Source organism: Bos grunniens, chromosome 14 (genome assembly GCF_055505025.1).
Source record: "Bos grunniens cultivar Pamir isolate PY7600 chromosome 14, Bosgru_T2T1.0, whole genome shotgun sequence".
In the NCBI taxonomy this organism is placed as follows: domain Eukaryota; kingdom Metazoa; phylum Chordata; class Mammalia; order Artiodactyla; family Bovidae; genus Bos; species Bos grunniens.
In genome coordinates this window covers 35,968,054-35,989,750 of record NC_141178.1, presented here as the reverse complement: position 1 = coordinate 35,989,750, position 21,697 = coordinate 35,968,054, and the positions used below count along the sequence as shown (strand labels likewise).

Below are 21,697 nucleotides of genomic sequence, written 5' to 3'. Positions count from 1 at the left end.
AGATATATGAGTTCAGGTCATCAGCAACATCATTTCAATCCTCTTCTGTGAGGAGGAAGTCGCCTTCTCAACTGGAGGCTCCACTGAACAAATATCGTGTCCTCTTCTGCCCCTCGGCTTTCTCATTTGACCATAGCCGCTTGTGTGAAAGAGAGCTGTTTGTAAGCCAGAGACAGATGTTTGCAGATCTTAGCCTGAAAGCAGCCCCAACCACATAATTTAAAGGGTCTTTGTTGTTGTGTGGTCACTCAGTTGTATCTGACTCTTTGTGACTCCGTGGACTGCAGCACATCAGGCTTCCCTGTCCTTCACTACATCCCAGAGTTTTCTTATTAGACTCATGTCCACTGAGTCGATAATGCCATCCAACCATCTCATCTTCTGTCGCCCTCTTCCTTTCCTGCCCTCAATCTTTCCCATCATCAGGGTCTTTTGCAGTGAGTCGACTCTTGGCATCAGGTGGCCAAAGTATTGGAGCTTCAGCTTCAGTATCAGTCCTTCCAATGAATATTCAGGACTGATTTCCTTTAGAATGGACTGGTTGGATATCCTTGCAGTCCAAGGGATTGCAAGGAAGTCCAAGTCAAGAATTTTCTCTGGCAACACATATTGAAAGCTTCAGTTCTTCAGCACTCTGCCTTCTTTCTGGTCCAACTCTCACATCCATACATGACTACTGGAAAAACCAGAGCTTTGGCTAGATGTTAAAGGGTCTAGCACCAAATGAAAATGCAGGCTCCTGATTAAGAAATTGTTAAGATGCACAGGAGAGCATTAAACCAAGCCTAGGATGCTTCTGAGAGAGCTGGATTTCTTTGTCATTGCCTGGGCCACCCACTCCTGAAGTCAGCTTTCCCTTCGACCAAATCTGATGTAAAGACAGAAGTATTTTGTAAGCTGATTAAGTGTATACTCCACAGTTTCACCTTGTATAAATTCTTCTTGCTGCTACTGTTGCTGCTGCTAAGTCACTTCAATCATGTTCAAGTCTGTGCGACCCCATAGATGGCAGCCCACCTGGCTCCTCTGTCCCTTGGATTCTCCAGGCAAGAATACTGGAGTGGGTGGCCATTTCCTTCTCCATTCTTCTTGCTACTATAATGTTGTTATCATGTAGTGATTAGAATCATTTTATTTTAGTTTTCACTGTGCTGGGCCTTAGCTGCAGCATGTGGATCTTCTGCTGCGGTATGCAGGCTCCAGAGCGCATAGGCTCAGTAGTTGTGGCACACAGGCTTTGTGGCCACACAGCACGTGGGACCTTAGTTCCCTGATCTGGGGTCGAACCCACGTCCTGTGCATTGTAAGGCTTATTCTTAACCGCCGGACCGCCAGGAAGTCCCTATCATTATTGTTTTAAATGGCACTGCTGCCTCTGCCCATCTTCCTTTGTGAGAGTATGAACTCTCTTGGACAGGGATTATAGCTTACTTGATTTTTTATCCCTCCCTGCCCCCCATCCCTCAACCAGATACCTGGCGTATGTTTGTTAAATACAGTGAATGCCATGTTTACTTGTAAGAAGAAATTGTGAAAAAAAATTTTTTTTCCAGAGACCGGTTTTTCCAGGGAATGGATTTTAAAAATCCAATTCAGGGAGTTCCCTGGTAGTCCCAATGCTTAGGCTTCCAGGCTTTCAGCTCTGGGGAACTAGGTTCCTGCCCCGGGGAACTAAGATCCTGCAAGTTGCATGGAATGGACAAAACAACATCAAAAACATGCAAATAAACCCAAAAATCAGTTTGAAGAAGGCAGAGTAATACTTAATATGATATGTGTGGCAATTAAGATGGGCTGTTCCCTGAGCTGCTTGGAAGGAGAACAGACACTGGGCAGTGAAAAGGAAGGAGCCATAAAGCAGTGAGATGAATTTGTTTTGGTTTCATTTGAAATCTTTTCGATGCAACACAGTTCAGTGTTTTTGTTGCTGGTTGGGACTTCCTGGAAGATGATAACCAGATGAGGGGAGGACTAAGAAAACCAGGAAGTGAAATGTATAGACTGTGGTGTCGGCAGCCCTGCATTTCTTCCAGGTGATATTATAAGTGTGTTCTTATGGAGGGGATGGTTGTTGTGCTAAGTTGCTTCAGTTGCGTCTGACTCTCTGTGACCCTGTGGACTTTAGCCCGCCAGGCTCTTCTGTCCATGTGATTCTCCAGGTAAGAATACTGGAGTGGGGTGCTGTGCCCTCCTCCAGGGGATCTTCCTGACTCAGGAATCGAACTTGTGTTTCTTTTCTCTCCTACATTGGAAGGCAGGCTCTTTACCACTAGGGCCACCTGGGAAGCCCAGGGATGATTGTTACTATACTGTTATGACATATCCCACATGGCTGAGAATCCCAAAGAGGGCTCGCTGAAGGAGTAATAAATTGCATGTGTAAGCAGCTGGACTTCTGTGGGTCGGTAAAGCCTCTGAGATGAGATTGATGAAGGACATTATGCTATTTGGGGCTTTAGTTGTTAGTGTTCTTCTAGAATTTTTGACATGTCTTTAACCAAGAGACATGAGCAGTGTGGTTATTTTCAGTAACCTGGACTCTTTAGGAAAATTTAAAAATCCATCCAAAAAGAAGGTAAAGAAAGATGTTTATAAGCAGAGCCTTCTCTGTAAGTGTTTTCATTGGAGATGGATTGTCTAAATCCTTGGCGTTGAACCATCCACCCTCTTTCCTTACCTTTTTCTCTTTAGTCACCTGTATTGTCACTTTGGCTTCAGTGACTGCCCTCTTTCTCTCCCCTCCCTGCCCCAGTTTTTTAGAAGCCAGGTGTATTTATGAGCTAAAGTATTTAGGTGCTTGAATTTACCCAGTAATTTGGGCAGTTAATGACCTTCTATGGATTCCATTCTCACGCATCATCACTCTTTGTCTGTACGGAGCCAGGACGCTCTGCATTAATGATGCAGCTGGAGTGATGAAATGCTATATGCAAGAAAGTAGGGGAAACAGAGCAGTCAGTTCAGTGGACATTGAAGTAGAGACCCTGTCTGGGATTTTATCTGGTCCTCTTCAGAAGAACTCACCTGGCTGCTCTTCCTTAGGATCACAAACTGTAAAGCAGTGGTCACTTTAGATCCATTTAGGGGCCAATGTGCATGCATGTGTACATGCTAAGTCACTTTAGTCATGTCTGACTCTTTGTGATTCTATGGACTGTAGCCTGCCAGGCTCCTCTGTCCATAGGATTTTCCAGGCAAGAACACTGGAGTGGGTTGCTGTGCCCTTCTCCAGGGAATTTTCCCGACCTAGGGATTGAACCTGCATCTCTTATGTCTCCTGCATTGGCAGACAGGTTCTTGACCAGTAGTGCCACCTGGGAAGCCCTTGGGGGCCCATAAATATCTCTGAAATACTTTAAATAGACAAAGAGAAGTTCTACCACCCAAATGATCTAAAGAATGAGATCACAGTTTGCCCTGACAGGTGCATTGGGAATATACCGAGTTAACTGACTATGTTCCTATGAAGATGCTCACTATTGTCCCTTAGAGTGAGGGTGTCAACATGCTGGAGGGGAAAGAAGCATGAACCAGGGGAGGCCAGCCTGGGATCCAGTCCAGGCTCTTCTAACTTGAACTAGACCTGAATCAGACTGCTTAACCTTCTGGGTCCCAGTTTCCTTAACTTTCAAATGAAAAAGCTCATAGAAACAACATGGGACCTGACTATTGCAGGATCCTAGGGCTTTCGGCCCAGATTACCTTAGATATATTCTCATACACCTGGAACCATGTGCCTTCTGTAACTGGAAAAGGCTATGAAGTGACGATGGTACCATTTGTCTTTTGGAGAAAAAAGTCCTTTTCTCTGCATAGTTCTGCCGCAGCTTTGAAATACTGTACCAGGTCTCCCCCTTCAATCATAAGTTGTGGGTTATGTTTTGTTTTGTTCACTGATCCATTCATTCTTTCTCAACACTTAGGTGCCAGTGTTATATTAAATGCTGTGGAAAGAACTGACGAAAAGGCAGATGTAGTTCCTGTCCTTGTACCTCTTAGAGCTGCCTCCTGTCATGTGAAGAAAGCCATAAACTATAGCTGGGGTGGGGGAGTCACATCATAGAACATTTAAAAAGCATTCTCGTTTCTAATCTAAAGATATCCAGAGTGGCACTGGGTGGGTATTAACATAGTCACTTCTTTTTAAAAACTTTTTATTTTGTATTCAGGTGTAGCCGATTCCCAGGTGGCGCTAGTGGTTAAGAACCCACCTGTGAATGCAGGAGACATAAGAACCTTGGGTCAGGAAGATCCCTGGGTCAGGAAGATCTCCTGGAGGAGGGCGTGGCAACCCACTGCAGTATTCTTGCCTGGAGAATCCCAAGGACACAGGAGCCTGGCGGGCTACAGCGCATAGCGTTGCAGAGAGTCGGACACAACTGAAGCAACTTAGAATGCTTAGCCGATTAACAGACAATGTTGTGATAGTTTCGGGTGAACAGAGAAGGAACTCAGCCATAAACATACATAGCATAGTCCCTTCTTACCTAAAACATTTCTAGTCTATCTTCTGGGATATTTTCCTCCATAAGAATATGTCTGTATTTATAATGAAAATCATTTAAGAGTCAGAAACTAACAGAATACCTACTTGTGAGTTTATTAGGGAAACAGGTTGCTGAGATTTAAGCATCATTTAATGAGCCCATTACATATCAAAAATTTGATACATTTCAAGAGCCATTTACTTACATGCTTTGTTGATAATGCTTGTTTCTGATATTAAAATCCCCTTTGAACCAACAGACTCCAACATGCAGAATAAAGGGATGTTAATTTTGCCTAATCTTTATCACACTTGGGTCAGGTTTCGTGTCCTCCTGAACCATAGCGGACCAGACTTTCCCTTCTCCCTCTGCTCCTCTTCCCTCTACATCTGTTATGTAGAAAGCTGTGTGTTTCTCTGATTTCCTTCTCACTCTACCTGTTTGCCCTGTAATGATCAGTATTTTTCTCTGAAGCATATGATGTAACCATGGAGGCCAATGTGAGGTCAGTGGTACCCACATGGCACCATAATTACTAGCAGCTGCTGATTGTCTTTGTGCTCAGACTTATAAAGATGTTGCATAAAGGCGTAAACAGATCATTTCCTTTTAGCCTCTGTTAACAATACAACCTAAAGGGATTCTACTCATTGAGCATTGCTCCCCCTTGGTTTTTATAGCAGCCAAAAATACCCGCCCCTCACTGCTCCTGGATACGAGGTAGCTGATGACATGTAAAGTCAATCTCTTAATCCCATGTGAGCTATAGATGGGATCAGCTAGTTTTCTGCAGTAGCTCTAGCCCAGTGCCATGTACAGAGAGGGCACTGATTATGTCACTAATACAGTAGAAATAGAGGAAAGAATTTTGGCCAAATCAGTCTGTATGAATCATCTCATTATTTTCTTAAAATGCAGGTTGTGATTCTAAATGATTCTAAATCTACTAAATCTCCGTAGATTCTAAATGAAGGCAGAGTCTAAAATTCTGCATTTCTAACACTTTGTTCCCATAGGATGTCAGTTCCCCTGGTCCCAGAGCCTCCTTTGAGTACCAGTTAGGCAGTGCTGGGGCCAGAATCTCGCTGTTGTGACTCCCATGCTGGGAGTCCTTTCCAGGACATCAGTGATAGCAAATGCCTCTTTCCTCTTACGTGGTCCCCACCACTGACTGACTGCGAAGCTCATTGTCTCTGAGCCCCCAAGATGCTGCATCAGCATCATTCTAATGGGGTGATTCATGCCCCAACTGCCATGTGCATTGAATTTTATTCCAGATCATACCTGGGGCGGGGAGGCAGAGAAGGGAGTCACCCTTACACTCCCTGTTGCTTCTCTAAGTCAGCTAACTACAGTAAGTCTCCTACCTGTGAACCCTCAGGTTGTGAGCTTTCAAAGATGAGAACATGCATTCGCATGCCCAATCACAGAAGTCCTTGTGTCTGGCATGCGTTGTCACAAGTGTGCAACGCCTACAAATGCTTGTGCTTTTGTGTACTTTACAGTATTCTATAGAGTACAGTACTACAGTATTACTGTAGTCAGTAATACTGTAGTAATACTACAGTAACACTACAAAGTACTAGTAGTACTTTGTACTACTTTTAAAAGTACATTACTGAAAGATTAAAAATATTTTATTTTTTGTGTTTGTTTTTTATGTATTATTTGTGTGAGAAGTATTATAAACCTATCATAGTACAGTACTAGATGAGTGAGTGAAAGTCTCTCAGCTGTGTCCAAATCTTTGTGACCCCATGAACTGTAGCCTGACAGACTCTTCTGTCCATGAAATTCTCTAGGCAATTCTACTGGAGTGGGTTGCCATTTCCTTCTCCTGGGGATCTTCCCAGCCCAGGGATCGAACCCAGGTCTCCTGCATTGCAGGCGGATTCTTTACAATCTGAGCCACCAGGGAAGCCCACAGTATTATATAGTTGATTGTATTATTTGGATGCTAGGTTAACTTTGTTGAACTTATGAACAAATCGGACTTATAAATGAACTCTCAGAACAGAACTTGTTCATGTGTAGGGGACTTATTGATATTGATCATCCAAATTCCCATCAAACATTAGCCTTAGCAAATGATACCTCTTTATCCTCTGGTAAGTCCAGTGAGGATTCTTTGCAGAAAATCATAGAAACTGACTTTGACTGAGTTCACCAGAGAAAGAAATTACTGAGGAATCTTGGACTGTTCATAGCATTGACAGGGTGGTGAGAACTTGACTGGGAGTACTGGTTGGAACCTTAACTGTGACCTTCTCAGAAGCAGCCCAGACACACTGGGTGCTAGGCAGTGCCTCCACTGGATCCTGAGAGCCTCAGGTTGGCCACCTTAGGTTCTACTTCTAACCCATCCTGGGAAAGGAAGGTAAGGGGAGAGAGAAGCTGGGCTCCTCCCTGCTTCCATAATGAAAAGAAATCTTGTCCACCCCCTCTCCGGCCCCATGGATTCTCACAGTGGGAAATTCCTCTATCATAGAAAAGGGGATCACTTATTGGGCAGCCAAAGAGGTAGATGTCCACAGTAATTTTCATGCTTGGCAAAGTTACTTAGCAAAATATTCTGCTGCTGCTGCTGCTGCTAAGTCACTTCAGTCATGTCCGTCTCTGTGCGACCTTGTAGACAGCAGCCCACCAGGCTCTGCCATGTCTGGGATTCTCCAGGCAAGAACACTGGAGTGGGTTCCCATTTCCTTCTCCAATGCATGAAAGTGAAAAGTGAAAGTGAAGTTGATCAGTCGTGTCCAACCCTTTGCGACCCCATGAACTGCATGCAGCCTACCAGCCTCCTCCACCCATGGGATTTTCCAGGCAAGAGTACTGCAGTGGGCTGCCATTGCCTTCTCTGAGCAAAAGGTTCTAAATGCTGCTAAAACTTAGTTACCAGTCAACTCTAATAACATAGTGCAGAGTGCCCCTCTGTTCTTTTAATTGATGCCAATTGATGTTGGAAATCAGTTGGCCTCTTCAAATGGATAGAGACATCTCCTTCTTTAGGAAGTAGGGTGGGGTGCTGGGCATGGAAGTGTTAAGGGCTGTGTGGTTCAAGTTGCCTGTGAATTTCTGGAAGACATATCTCCTTTGCAGGAGTTGTTGCCTTTGAACCAAATGGATTATCTCCCCCAGCAGCAAATCCAGTTGACAATTGAACGTCTGCAGTTCTTACAGGCATTTTAGTAAAACTTTTGAAGCTGCCTTTATGTAACTGGGGTTAAAAAAAAAAAAAGTCTACATAAAGAGAGATAATCCTTTATGAAGTTTGAGCATATAGTTCTGTTTCTTCAATTGTGAATGTTTTCCAGGCAGATGAACAAACTTTCTGGAATGTTGAGTATATGCAAACATTCCAATCAAGGCTAATTGTTGTGTCTGTGTGCTTTGACTCTGATTTCACTTTCTCTTCATCTTCTGCTGTATCCTATAGGAATGTGATCACAGACTTAGAAATAGAATTTGCGTTGATATAAATAATGCCCAAGCTATTTGGAGAAAAGACTTAATGTCTAGGGCATACTGTTTGGAGATGGCGTTTTCTGCCTCAAATCTAGGCTTGGTTTAGGTAATACAAATCACACTTTTATTTGTCCAAACATCAGAGTTCACTTGCCACCTTTCCATCTGTCCTTTCATTTGATCTTCATTCCAACCTCACAAAGTTGGCCAAATGGGCATTATTATTTCTCATTTTGCCAGTGAGGGAGTGATGCTTAGAAGAAGGCATCTAGATGAGAGATTTCTAGGTAATGTTCATAATGACATCCTCCAGTGTTACCCTGTCAGGTATATTAGCGGGTGGCTGTTTCCTCCCTTCATGAATGGGACGTCTTTATGTGTCTCAGAGCTGCCTGGTGAGACTTAATGAGCAGTGTCTGTAAGATGCACCAAAATCCTCAGATAAGAGGGACACCGCTTAGTATTTATTTACTATGAAAGAGCAAGGCTTTTTGAGTAGCTGCTCCTGTGTCATTAATGACACTGGCCAGAGGAGTTGCTGGTACCTGGGCTTTGTCTGAAGGTTTTAGCGGTCATTACCATCAGGAAATGTACCTCGATCAGGATGTTACTTCATAAGCTGTAAGTGCATTTTTGGAACAGAGAAAGGAAAATAGAAATTGCCTTTTTGATATAACATGTTAAAAGATGACCTTTATCATTACTGTGACCCTGAGTTCTCCAAATTTGAAGATATACCTTTGTTCTGAATTTTACATCGACTGGGTTTTAGGGGTGGTGGGGGCCTATAGAGCCACGATAGTGATGGGGTCTCACTGAGTCTTGGGGAGGGGCACAGCGGGCTCTTTTCTGAACCAGCACTCCTGGAACCCCAGGACAGCTGTGGATAAGTCATCTTAACCACCATAGACCTATTTCCTCCTCCTGCCAGTAATCCCGAAGATAATGATGCTGACCCTACTTCCTCAGACATTTGGCAAGAGTAGCTAATGTAAAGTAAGAGGGCTTGCAGTGTATACAAGCATGCTGGAAACTTGAACTGCAAGGTAGCAGTTAGTAGTGCTCATTGTGGCCTAAGTACCATCCTGAAAAGGGCTCGGGACCCCCCCTAGGGCAGGATCCTTGCTGCCAGGCCCTCCCAGTGTGCTGACTGCACCATGGTCATCTGTGCATGTCTGCAAGAGCTCAGAGCATGTGGCTGCCAAGTCAGTGAGTGAGGGAAGGGAAAGGAGAGGATGAGGTGCCTACAGTGCCCCGCAAGAGAATACCTCTGGGATGGAATGTATGATTGCTTGTCCAGGCACACCCTCATTTCCTGTTCTCTCTTTTCTCCCTATAAGACACCCACCACTCAACTGGACACACAGAAGCGATATGGGTATTATTATGAGAATGTGCAAATATGCTCATCATACCAGGTCCAAGGAGAGTTCTGAGTCTCTGAGGCTATTCCATTAGTTCTGTTAAATCAGTATTACACCATCCACCTCCAGAATTGGGAGTGAGAATTTTATGAAAGTGTCTTAACATTGAAAATATCCAAGAAGCATAAGCAGGTTTTTAGATTTTCCTATGAGTATGAGGATGAAGATAAGAAATGACGGTCGCAGGAGGAAGCTACTTACGAAAAGATGTCTTTACAGGGTGGTAGCTTATGACAATCCTTTTCCTCTTCTCTTTTTTGTTCCTTCCCATCAGTACTAGTACTAATATTACTATATTGGTACTGTCTGGGGAGAAGGGAATTGATTTTGGTAGGTTTTCTTGAATTATTATATTCCCTCTTAGCCATTATTATCTGAAATAGCTTTCTCTTAATATTGTTAATAAGAGTTAGAAATCTGAATTTTTATTGGCAGTGCTGTTTCCAACTTTAATTCTGTCATTTTAAACTTCTTTCTACCTTGTCATGCCTTTTTAGTAAGATAGGTATAGATATACCTATTGTAGATATACAATTTTATTATAATATACAATTATATAATATATGGATTATATAGAAAATATATGTTAATTATATATAAATTATAAAATTATAATATATACCTTTATTATATAAAGTATAATACATAATTGTCCTTACAAAACTAAGATGCAAGCCTCTATCCTGATAATTATATATCTCTTAGGAAAGAGGTGCCTACCTGGGTTTCCTGGGTGATGGATATAGTATTATGTGCGTCTGTGTGTGTGTGCACCTGCATGCTGATACTCTGGGTCCTGGAGCCTGGTATCAGAATTACTCTGACTGAAACCTCACTCTAGATTTTAACACACCTTCAGGCAAAGAGAGGCAAACACACGTGCAGCATGGAATTATCGGTGGCATTACCACGCAGGTGTCAAGGAAATGAAGCTTTTCTATGACAAGATTGCAGTAAATCACACAAGACGCTGACAGCCTCGTTACCATGGGTAAAGTTACTGTGATTTACGTATAAATAACTTTTCTGTGTCAGGACGTAGTATCATTCAGTCCCTCCAGAATAACATCTCTTCCATGAAGAAAGGGAAATGCCACAAAAAGCCGGTTCTGTCAAAGAAAGCCACAGAAGACAGTGGTTTCCTCCTATCAAACTGGCTCTGACACAGCCCACAGCATCTCTGCTTTATAATTTTAGGTTTTCCTTTCAGCCAAAACAGAATATTTTAGGCCTTATCTCAAATAGTGATTTGCTATACTGTTGGCTTTGATGCATCAATTGTCTGGGAACCAGTTTAGAGCCAGATTACATAAGGACCTCTGTGGTGTCCTTTGGAAAAGGGGCTGTGTTGGGTGAAGGGTCTCTACTATTGATTTTATACTCAACTCATGGCGATAGCCAAAAGGCTTCTCCACGTGGTTTAAGGAGAGATTTTCCCAGGGCTCCTGGCATAGTGAAAACATCTAGAGAGAGATCCTGAGCACACCTCATGCTCTGAGGTCCCTGGAACTAGAAGTGAGGCAAGTAGTTCCAAGGCATTCACTTTGCTTTTGCGTTAAGGCCTGGACAGGCAAGCAAGGGAGGCCCATACCCTTGTGTGAGCAGGAGTTCCTTGGACAAGGTGGCATCTTCGAACAAATGCTGAGTATACCAACTTGAACTCTATCACTCACATTTATTCTTCTCTCAGTTCTGCTGTGGCTGTAATTATCTGGAACCGATCTCATAGTTTTCAGTATGAGACTAGTGATAGAAATACCAGCTTGGATGTTCACGTAAATTCTGGGACGGAATTTTGATTCAATTGTGCTTGACCTGGGGTGCTATATTCATATACTTCCTGGTGCCATGTTGTACAGTGAGTGATAGGCGATTCACTGCTTATGGTCAGGATCCAGTCTGGCCAGAATAGACTCATTGCACTTTGTAGTTCCACCATGGCCTCTGCAACCAGGCACCATAAGCATGTTCCTGAGATTGGTGTAGGTAACTGAAAGAACACGGAGCCCCAAATTTAGGAGGTCTGTGTCCTAGGCCCAGCTTGATTTCTCTGAAGATTCCAGTTTTCTTGTCGGTACATGAGGCTACTGAAATTAATCACTTTCAGGATCTCTTCTAGCCTTGAAGGAAGATTTTTCTTTCTTTTTAATTAGTTTTTTAAACATAAAATTTTAGTTATTTTTTAAACATTAAAGTACAACTTGATCATTCACATAAACAAATGCAAGAGTAAGGAAAAGAATAAAGTAAAAAGTCAAAATTTTCCTGTCTCCTTCCTTGTTGTTGTTCAATTGCTCAGTCATGTTTAACTCTCTGCGACCCCATGGACTGCAGCACGCCAGGCTTCCCTGTCCTTCTCCATCTCCCGGAGCTTGCTCAAACTCACATCCATTGAGTCGGTGATGCCATCCGACCATCTCATCCTCTGTTGCCCCCTTCTCCGCCTGCCCTCAATCTTTCCCAGAATCAGGGTCTTTTCTAATGAGTCAGTGCTTTGCATCAGGTGGCCAAAATATCTGAGCTTCAGTCCAGTCCTTCCAATGAATATTCAGGGTTGATTTCATTTAGAATTGACTGGTTTGATCTCTTTGTTGTCCAAGGGACTCTCAAGAGTTTTTTGTTTTTTCCTTTGTTTCTTAGGTCTTTAAATATACAGTTTTAAAGGGGGAAATCTGAGTCAGGAAGAGATGAGCTCTTTAATTGTTTTTAAAAAATATTTATTTCTTTGCCTGCGCTGGGTCTTAGCTGCTGCATGAGGGATCTTTAGTTGTGCCGTGGGAACTCTTCGTTGCAGCATGTGGGGTCTAGTTCCCTGACCAGGGATAGAACCCCGGCCCCTTGCATCGGGAGCACATAGTCTTTGCCACTGGACCCCAAGGCAAGTCCTGAGATGATCTCTCTACATTACTCTTAGAAGTAATCTCTAATGATGACGACATGCAGGTCTTGTAAGGTTTTCTACATGCTATTCGGCAAGTGTGTGAGGCTGAACCATTCCAAGGGAAAGATTCTTAGCTGCAGTCTTTGTCTCTTTCCCTTGCACAGATTTAAGTAGGTCTCATGAGCCAGTGGGCTTCTCCAGTGACTTAGCAGTAAAGAATCCACCTGTAATGCAGGAGACACAGGAGACTTGGGTTCAAACCCTGGGTCAGGACTACCCCCTGGAAGAGGAAATGGCAACCTACTCCAGTGTTCTTGCCTGGGAAATCCTATGGACAGAGGAGCCTGGTGGGCTACAGTCCATGGGGTCTGAAAGAGCTGGACATGACTGAGCACACATGAGCCTGTTTGTGGTTACATTACTTGTACCAGTGACACCTAACAGCAAAGCCGTTTCTCAGACTCACACCTGAGCACTCATGGATGACTATTTGCTTATATAGAGTCTTATGGATCTTGCCATAATCTTGTGGAAAAAATATTGGTCACCTAGCTAGGCTTTCTAAACCCTGGCAGTTCATCTATAAAATGAGGACAATGACCCTTGATAAGGTTGTGGCCTGGTTAAACTGTGTAACATACATGAAGCAGAGCCTGGACTCTCACATAGTGGTTCTCAGATTATTTCCTTTTTCCCAACCCCCACCATCAGTTCCTCTTCCTTCTTCCCTTCATTTCCTGATTTTTCTCACTTGCAGTCACTCTTGTGACTTCAACTTATCTATTGCCAGGCTGTAGTTCCAAGTAGCAGAAAAGCAGAACTGGATGTGTTTATTGCTGTCTCAAGCTTGTGTTTGTAAGCTGGGGTTAGATCCCACACAAGATGGACTGTCTTCCCTGGAGTTCTGGAGAGGAAAGAAAGCCTTGTTGTTGTTTTAGTCAGTCATGTCCAACTCTTTGCAACCCCATGGACTGCAGTACCCCAGGCTCCTCTGTCCTTCGGAGTTTGCTCAAATTCATGTCCATTGAATCAGTCATGCCATCCAACCATCTCATCCTCTGCCACCTCCTCCTCCTGCCTTCAGTCTTTCTCCACATCAGGATCTTTTGTAATGAGTTGGCTCTTTGCATCAAGTGGCCAGAGTATTGAAGCTTCAGCTTCAACATCAGTCCTTCCAACGAATATTCATGGATGATTTTCTTTAGGATTGACTGGTTTGATCTTCTTGCTGTCCAAGGGACTTTCAAGAGTCTTCTCTAGCACCACAGTTCAAAAACATCAGTTCTTTGACACTCAACCTTCTTTATGGTTCAACTGTCACATCCATACATGACTACTGGAAAAAGCATAGCTTTGACTATATGGACTTTTGTCAGCAAGGCGATGTCTCTGCTTTTTAATGTGCTGTGGAGGTTGTCCTAGCTTTCTTTCCATGGAACAAGTGTTTTTTAATTTCATGGCTGCAGTCACCATCCGCAGTGATTTTGGAGCCCAAGAAAATAAAATTTCTCACTCCTTCTACTTTTTCCCTTTCTATTTGCCATGAAGTGATGGGACTAGATGCTATGATGTTAGTTTTTTGAATGTTGAGTTTTGAGCCTGTTGGTAGACAAATGTGCCACAGGAAGAGGTGGCTAGCTTGTGGAATATATTCTCATTCTGTTATCTCTTTCCTTTTTTAAAAAAGTATTTATTTATTTGGCCTCTCTGGATCTTTAGCTGTAGCTTGCAAACTCTTAGTTGTGTCTTATGGGATCTAGTTTCCTGACCAGGGATCAAACCCAGGACCCTTGCATTGGGACCATGAAATCTTAGCCACTCAGCCACCAGGAAAGTCCCTGGGAGTCATTCTTCTGGGAGTAATTATATCTTCACCAGCAGTGCATCTTGTCCTCCCAAGACTTGACGTGTGCACTCCTACTGGAGCTTGTAAAAATGATGTGAGTCTGGCAGAAGCATTTAATCCACTGTGGAGACACCCTCCTTAAAGGAAATAGAATGCAGATTACATTTATCATGCGGAATGCATATTAGACCTCTCCTAGACCTCTCATATATAAATTCATTTTTACACTTTCTCCAGCAGGAGTTTCCATGAAAGGGAAATGATGGCAATGACAGGATTTCCCTGCTGGTCCAGTGGTTAAGACTTCACCTTCTAATGCAGGGGGTGCAGATTTGAACCCAAGTTGGAGAGCTAAGATCCCATATGTCTCATGGCCTAAAAATCAGAACATAAACAACAAAAGCAATATTATAGCATTCAATAAAGACGTTTTTTAAAAAGCAAAATTAAAAAAAAAAGAAATGATGATAATGAACCAATGATTGCAAATGAATGGAGCACCCCCACTGTGATTTTTTTCTTTCTAAATGATTAAGAGCATCGAGTTATACACATAAGAAATAAAAGTAAGTTTTTAAGATAGGTAAGTCACCAGCAATTATAGGACTGCAAATCAGCCTTTCCTTTTTTAACTTTTTATTTTGAAATAACTTTATACTTAGAGAAAAGTTCCAAAAATAGTATGGCGAGTTCTTTTATATCCTTCACACAGCATTCCCTAAAGTTAACATATTATGTAACCATAGTGTAATTATTCAAACTAAGAAATTAGCATTGGCGGTAATACTATTAATTAAGCCACAGATTATTTGGATTCTTTTTTTTTCTTTTTTCCCACTGCTTCTCTTTCTGTTCCTGGATCCAGACCAGGATCCTACCCTGCCTTTAGTCTTGTCTTTTTTTAGTCTCCTCCAATCTGTGGCAGTCCCCAGTCTTTACTTATCCATCATGACATTAACCGTGATTATTCATTTTTTAATGCTTCTTTTCAGTCCTTATCTCTAACTTCTTTTATAGTCAACATTATACTGCCGTAGTAAATCTTTTTTCACTTAGCATCCCAATATGTGAAATTTTCAGTGCATGGCTTATTAAGTGACTAGAATTTCTCTCTGCCATAAATTTCAGAATTTGGAAAAAAAAAAAAAAAGAATTTGGCTAGTGATTCAGTTCTTAATCCTTCCCAGGTGGCACAGTGTTAAAGATTTTACCTGCTAAGCCAGGAGACCCAAGAGATGAGAGTTCAATCTCTAGATCAGAAAGATCCCCTGGAGAAGGGTATGGCAACCCACTCCAGTATTCTTGCCTGGAGAGAGGAGCCTGACGGGCTACAGTCCATGGGGTCCCAAAGAGACGGGCACAACTGAGCACATGCATGCTGCTACGCCACTGCTCAGCTCTTAATACTCACAGAATGAACTACAAAAGCACTTCTGATAGTTTCCTCCAAGGACTCTTGCCTTGAGCATAAATAGAGGGGAGAGGAGTAAGGGGACACAGGGAGGATCATGGTTAGTGGAGAAATGCAGTCCTAGCCTGTTGTCACATGGGAACCACCCTTAAACCCTCCAAAGTTTTCCCTTCACGGTTGGAATTAAATCTAGTGGCTACTGGCCTCAGCCTGGCCCCCCTCCCTCCTTCATGATTTTCTAGTCTCTCTTCCTCAAACATCCCGAGCTCATTCTTCCCTCCTATCTCAGGGCCTTGCTCTTGAAAGCTATCGATTTCATTTTGATTTTCCTAAAAGCTTCTCACTATAATCCGTGACTTCAATGATAAATATTGGCTTAGACAATAAGCAGAGCTGTCTCTTCTAATCGTAAACTGGCCTCGACATGTTTTGTTTGCTTTATTAAGTCTCCCCTGCATTGCTGTCCGCTATAGAATGGGCTTCCCTGGTGGCTCAGATGGTAGAATCCGCCTGCAGTGCAGGAGACCTGGGTTCCACCCCTGGGTTGGGAAGATCCCCTGGAGGAGGGCATGGCAACCCACTCCAGTATTCTTACCTGCAGAATCCCTATGGACAGAGGAGCCTGGTGGGCTACTGTCCAAAGACACAACTGAGCAAATAAGCAGAGCACATGGAATGGGAACTTCTAGGGAGTTAAGAACCTCAGTCTGCTCACAACTGTCTCCTCAGGTCCAGAACATGCCTGGCATCTGAGAAATAGCTCAGTAGTTATCCGCGGACTGAGTGAGTACATTTTCTGAGAGCTGTGGTTACAGGAAAAGAGCCCTGTTCATCCCTTTCTCCCACAGCCTGTGAGAAACATCTTTCCTGGGTTACCTGGTCACCAGGAATTTGTTGGCGGTCTCCCTGCGTAGCATCACAATAGGGCTTTTTAAAATCTGCCCTCTTCTCCCCACTGTTTCCTGTTTAGCTTGAATACTATAAGGGACAGAGAGCAAAAAAGATGAGCATTTCAAAGGCTTTTAAATCAGTCAGCACTGCCACTAGGCCTTTGGTGGGTTCCATTCAGTGAGAAATCCACCCCTTCTATAAAGGTGGTATAGGATATCTCCTTCCCAAGCATTTGGGGTGAGACTATACTGTCTTTGAAGGATAATAAAATGCCAAGGCTTAAATACGTTTCTGTTACTTTTGACAGCTCTGTTATTACTCCTTTGTCATTGGAGGGGCTCCTGAGGGGCTGTGAAAGGCCTTCAACCTGCAGATCAAAAGACTGAAGGCACCTCCGGGTTTAGCAGCCTGAAACAAGAGGACAGTGGCTTCCTTTCTGAGGCCTGTGCCCCGCCCCTGACTAGGCTTTACACTGTTAGATCTGGGTGGAGACCTGTTTGATTTGAGAGCTGGGTCAGCTTTCATTAAAAAATTTGTTTTTCCTTTATGAAGTTTCCTTAGCCAACTTGTTTGGTACGAATTACGGAGGCTACTGTAGACAAGCCTGCTGTCATGACAAGGAATGAACAAAATGCATTATCCTCTACCTGTTTTAAACAAGTGGGACATAAAGAAATGCCAGATCAGGTCATTCATATGTGATTAGAAATATAAAACTATCCTTTTCATTTAGATCAAAAATCCCACTTCTAGCATACTATCCTTATAATGGTATCAATCCATTTCCTGATGAGAATGCTGGGCTTTGAAAAGATTGGGTGCTGCTGTGCTGTACTTAGTCGCTCAGTCGTGTCCAATTCTGCTACCTCATGGGCTGTAGCCCACCAGGCTCCTCTGTCCATGGGGATTCTCTAGATAAGAATACTAGCATGGGTTGCCATGCCCTCCTCCAGGGGATCTTCAATTTTTCTTTCTTTCTTTCAAGTTCCAACCCAAGGATGGAACCCAGATTCCAAATATTTATATTTATTTCAAGTTCCAATCCAGGGAAGGAACCCAGGTCTCCTGCATTGCAGGTGGATTCTTTTACTGTCTGAGCCACCAGGGAAGCCCAAGAATACTGGAGTAGGTAGCCTATCCCTTCTCCAGTAATTGACCCAGTAATCTTCCCAGCCCAGTAATCGAACCAGGGTCTCCTGCATTGCAGGTGGCTTCTTTACCAGCTGAGCTCAAAAAGATCAGAAAGTAGCCAGTAACAGGTGAACCAAAGTATTTAAGAAATTATATGCATAAATGTATTGAATTCTGCTTGTGGAGCGCAGGCATCATCCTGGTTCCACTTAGTGAATTGGATGAGTGATGAATAGGTTCTAAAAAGACTTTTTGGTGTTTGTTCCCACTTTGTTTTATATTTATTTCAAATTCACCAAACAACCAAGGTTAGATTGAGCAAGAGTTCCTTGAAAAGGAAGGCCAGATATGGACCCAGGGGGCCTGGGTGCTGCCTGATCTCTTTCTGTCACCAGCTAAATTATTTGTGAATTGGGGCAGCAAATAGCTCTTTAGGCCACAGTCTCCTTTATCTGGCTAATTCTAAGTTATTATCCTTGTCTGATTCTGTGACAAAATAATTTTTTAAAGAAAGTGATTTGTAAGAGATATACAGGCTTTAAAGTTCAATTTTTTTTAAGTTTTGGAAAGGAGTTATCTTAAAAAAACAGATATCATTCCCCTTAATTCTATATTATTGATAACATTTCTTTACTTAAAGAGACTTTCTCATGCACAATATTTAGTGGATAACAAATAAACGTTGCCTAAATTAGTGAAAATGTTGTTTGGCCAAAATGAACCAAAAAGTTGTTTCTTTAAAGTTTAGACCATATTTCAGAAAAAGAAATGTAATCCATGTTGATAAGATTGTCCCTTGACCTTACAGATTACAAGGAAGCAGGATAGCTCTCATCCAAAATGTTTCTTAGTTAATGTTATCTGCTAAGTATAAAAATCCCACAGGCAGCTGGTGTACTTTATAAGGCTTATAAATACCAGAACTTACAAACAGGCTGATCAGCAAGCTTTATAGTTTGCATTAAAAAGTAAGAGCTTCCCAATGGTGGAGAAATATCTCCAGTTCATTTGTTTTTAAAATGTGAATTTCATCAAGAAACCTAGGATGGATTCTTACCAAGTGAAGTGTGGTATGACAGTAAACTTCACAGCCCACTTTATTAATTCATATGTAATATGGGAGAAAAAGTGCCTATTGAAAACAGCAAAGCGAGAGGGTATGCCTCATTCAGAGTATCTCATTTTCCAGTGTTAATAATTAACAGAGCTTTTCATTTTAAGTGTCACTACGAAAGTGCCACTGTGCTCAGCAGTCAGTGATTGCAGAAGGTTGTTTTAAGGTAATGGTGTTCTCACTGACAGCATAAGTCACAGGTTGGGCAGGATACATTCTTATTGTCAGATACAGGCATCGTCCTGAAATAGGCTTTGTGGATTGTTCCCCAACTCTTTGCACATAACTCTAATGCAGATACCCAGAGCAAGCATTTTCTGATGTTCAGAAGCTTGGAAATTAGGACTGAAAGTGGAACAAGTTTTTTTTTGTTAAAAAAGTATCACTTATTAATAATTAATAATGATTATTATTAAATTAATCATTTAACAATTATTACTTCTGTTATTTTTGACTGCACTGGGTCAGAATGGGCTGTAGGCGTCTTTGCTGCCTGTAGGCTTTCTCTAGTTGCAGCAAGTGGGGGCTACTGTCTTACGGTGTGTGGGTTTCTCATTCCAGTGGCTTCTTTTCTTGCAGAGCATGGACTCTAGGGCACATGGGCTTCAGAAGTTGGGGCTCTCAAGCTTTGGAGCACAGGCTCAGGAGTTGTGGTGTACTAGGGAAGTCCTGGAATGAGGTTGTTGATGGTGCAAATTGCTAAACCCTTAGATGGGCAGATTGTTTTAGCTATTAAGATGCCAACATTTCGTGGTTACCTATTTGTGTTTGAGCAAGAATCTGGATATTAGTGGGCTTGCCTATGTAAAAGCATTTGCTTCATTAAGGTAGCCTTTTTGGATCTGAGAATGGTTTGAGGGGGGGTGTGCGCAGTGGAGGATGTCAAGAAAGAAGTCCATGAGGAAGGCTCTGCCCTTTAATAGAGAATTCAGGACTGCTATGGGTGAATTTCATACTTCACTGGTGGATCAGTGGTAAAGATTCCACCTGCCAGTACAGAAGAGCAGGAGATGTGGGTCAAGAAGATCCCCTGGAGAAGGAAATGGCAACCTGCTCGAGTATTCTTGCCTGGGAAATCCCATGGACAGAGGATCCCCATGGCGAGCTACAGTCCATGGGGTCACAAAGAGTTTGACATGACTTGGCAACTAAACAACAACATGGGTGGATGTGCAGAGTCAGGCATGGTCTGGGTTGTCATCATCATACTGAGGGATGTGGGGGATGTGTTAAAAAACAGGCAGTCTCCCTTCCCTTGTTTGTTTTCTGCACTTAGAAGTCTCCAGATTTTGAGTAATAATAGTTTCGTATTAGCCAGATGGGTTAAGACCTGTGTGACATGACCTTTGTCTTCTGATCTACTAGACCTGACACCTGCTAATGTCACCATATTCTTAAAATAGATGTGAAACATATGCACAATCTTCTTTTCCAAGGAGACAAGTGTTTTCCCAGGAAAATATTTACAGTTCATTAATTTTTCAGATACCCTTTTTTTTTTTTTAAACCGTCTTTTTTTGTTACTGTTTTGAGGTATACCAATTGCATGTAAAAAGCTTAACACACAAAATATGAATGTTCTGGGCTCTAAGGAATTATACAGGAAATAGGGCATGTGATGGAACAGATTTTTGAAAATGTGCTTTGAGGTTACAAGGTCTTGGAGAGCTGTCGTTTGGGAGGATATTTATCCCTGGGGATGACTAATGGATTTCAATGGGTGGCAACTCATATTAATTGGTGGTGGTTTCCTGGATTGCTGTGTTGAGAAGGATTCAGAGGGCTTTTGAACTCAGTGGGAAAGAAATCTATTTCTTATGTCTGTCATGGGCATGAGTCTTGTCATTTGTTTTAGCATTCCTGGTTTATATACCCCGCTGATGTGAGACTCAACAGGGACTTAGCATAAAGCACTGTTTAGTTGGGTTCTGAACCAATGTTCCAGAATTAAATTAGGTCCAGGAATGAAGTCTGTCAGAATCAAATCTTTGTTGAGTTCTTACCCCGTGCTGTATACTGTGCAAAAAACAAATTTGCAAAGTTAAATGGAAACGTAAGACACTGAATGCTTGGAAATGGTCAAGTAATAATAATTGCATAAAGAAGTAGGAAGAGAATACCAAACTGAGAGTCAGGAGAATCAGAGATAATAAAGAATGGCAAAGGGGAAGCCATTCTTGCGGGGAGAGATGGTTTTATATAAACAAAGGCAGCTAGCACAATGTACAGCCTTTTCAGAGGAATGTTAGGACTTCACCCTATTTGGAAAGATTGTTATTTGGAGAAAATGGGAACCACCACCTGGTAGAGGGCCTTAGAAATGGATTGTTTTCATGGTTTTCTTCTTCTTGCTACTTTGTTCTAGACTCCAAGAAACTGGTTATCAGTCACCTTGTTTTATTCACCAAGATCTGTTAAGCAGCCCACCATATGTCAGGCACCATATTAAGATGATTAGACTTGGTTTGGACTCTGGCCTGGAGAATTTTTCAGAGTGGAATAGAAATAGGGAAGACTATGAATACCCATTCATACCTGTAAGCCTTTTTAAAGGAACTCATGGTTAGCTCTATTGTACAGAAGACAAAACTGAGGCTCATAAATGTTAATTTGCTTAAGGTCACACAGCAGACTGGAAAGACATTTAAAGTAAGCATTTTTTTTTTTAAACTAAGCATTTTTAATGAAGCATAATATTCACATTGAAAAAGTCCACAAATTATTAATATTCAACTTGACCGGTTTTCACAAAATGAACACACTCCTTGGTGTGTGGTTCACAAAATGAACCACGAGGAACTCAGGCGTTTCCCTGATGACTCAGATGGTAAAGAATCTGCCTACAAAGCAGAAGACCCAGGTTCGATCCCTGGGCTGGAAAGATAACCCGGAGAAGGAAATGGCAACCCACTCCAGTATTCTTGCCTGGAGAATCCCATGGACAGAGGAGCATGGTAGGCTACAGTCTGTGGGGTCACAGAATCGGACAAGACTGAACAACTAACACACTCAGAAGAACTTAATGCATTTCACGTATTTAAAGTGAGTGG

The 21,697-nt window shown here is 42.3% G+C and overlaps 1 protein-coding gene across 9 annotated transcripts in view; it reads left to right on the top strand.

The window, feature by feature from the left end:
• The window catches only part of EXT1 (exostosin glycosyltransferase 1), a 314,140-nt gene that overhangs the window by 185,238 nt on the left and 107,205 nt on the right, over positions 1-21,697 (top strand). Inside the window, exon 1 of one of the 9 annotated variants that reach the window (XM_086336353.1) lies at positions 10,238-10,364. The exons of the other annotated variants lie outside the window; for them this stretch is intronic. The gene's annotated coding sequence lies outside the window, so the exon portion shown is untranslated. Of the gene's footprint in view, positions 1-10,237; positions 10,365-21,697 lie in introns of those variants that run through there. 9 annotated transcript variants of the gene reach the window in all.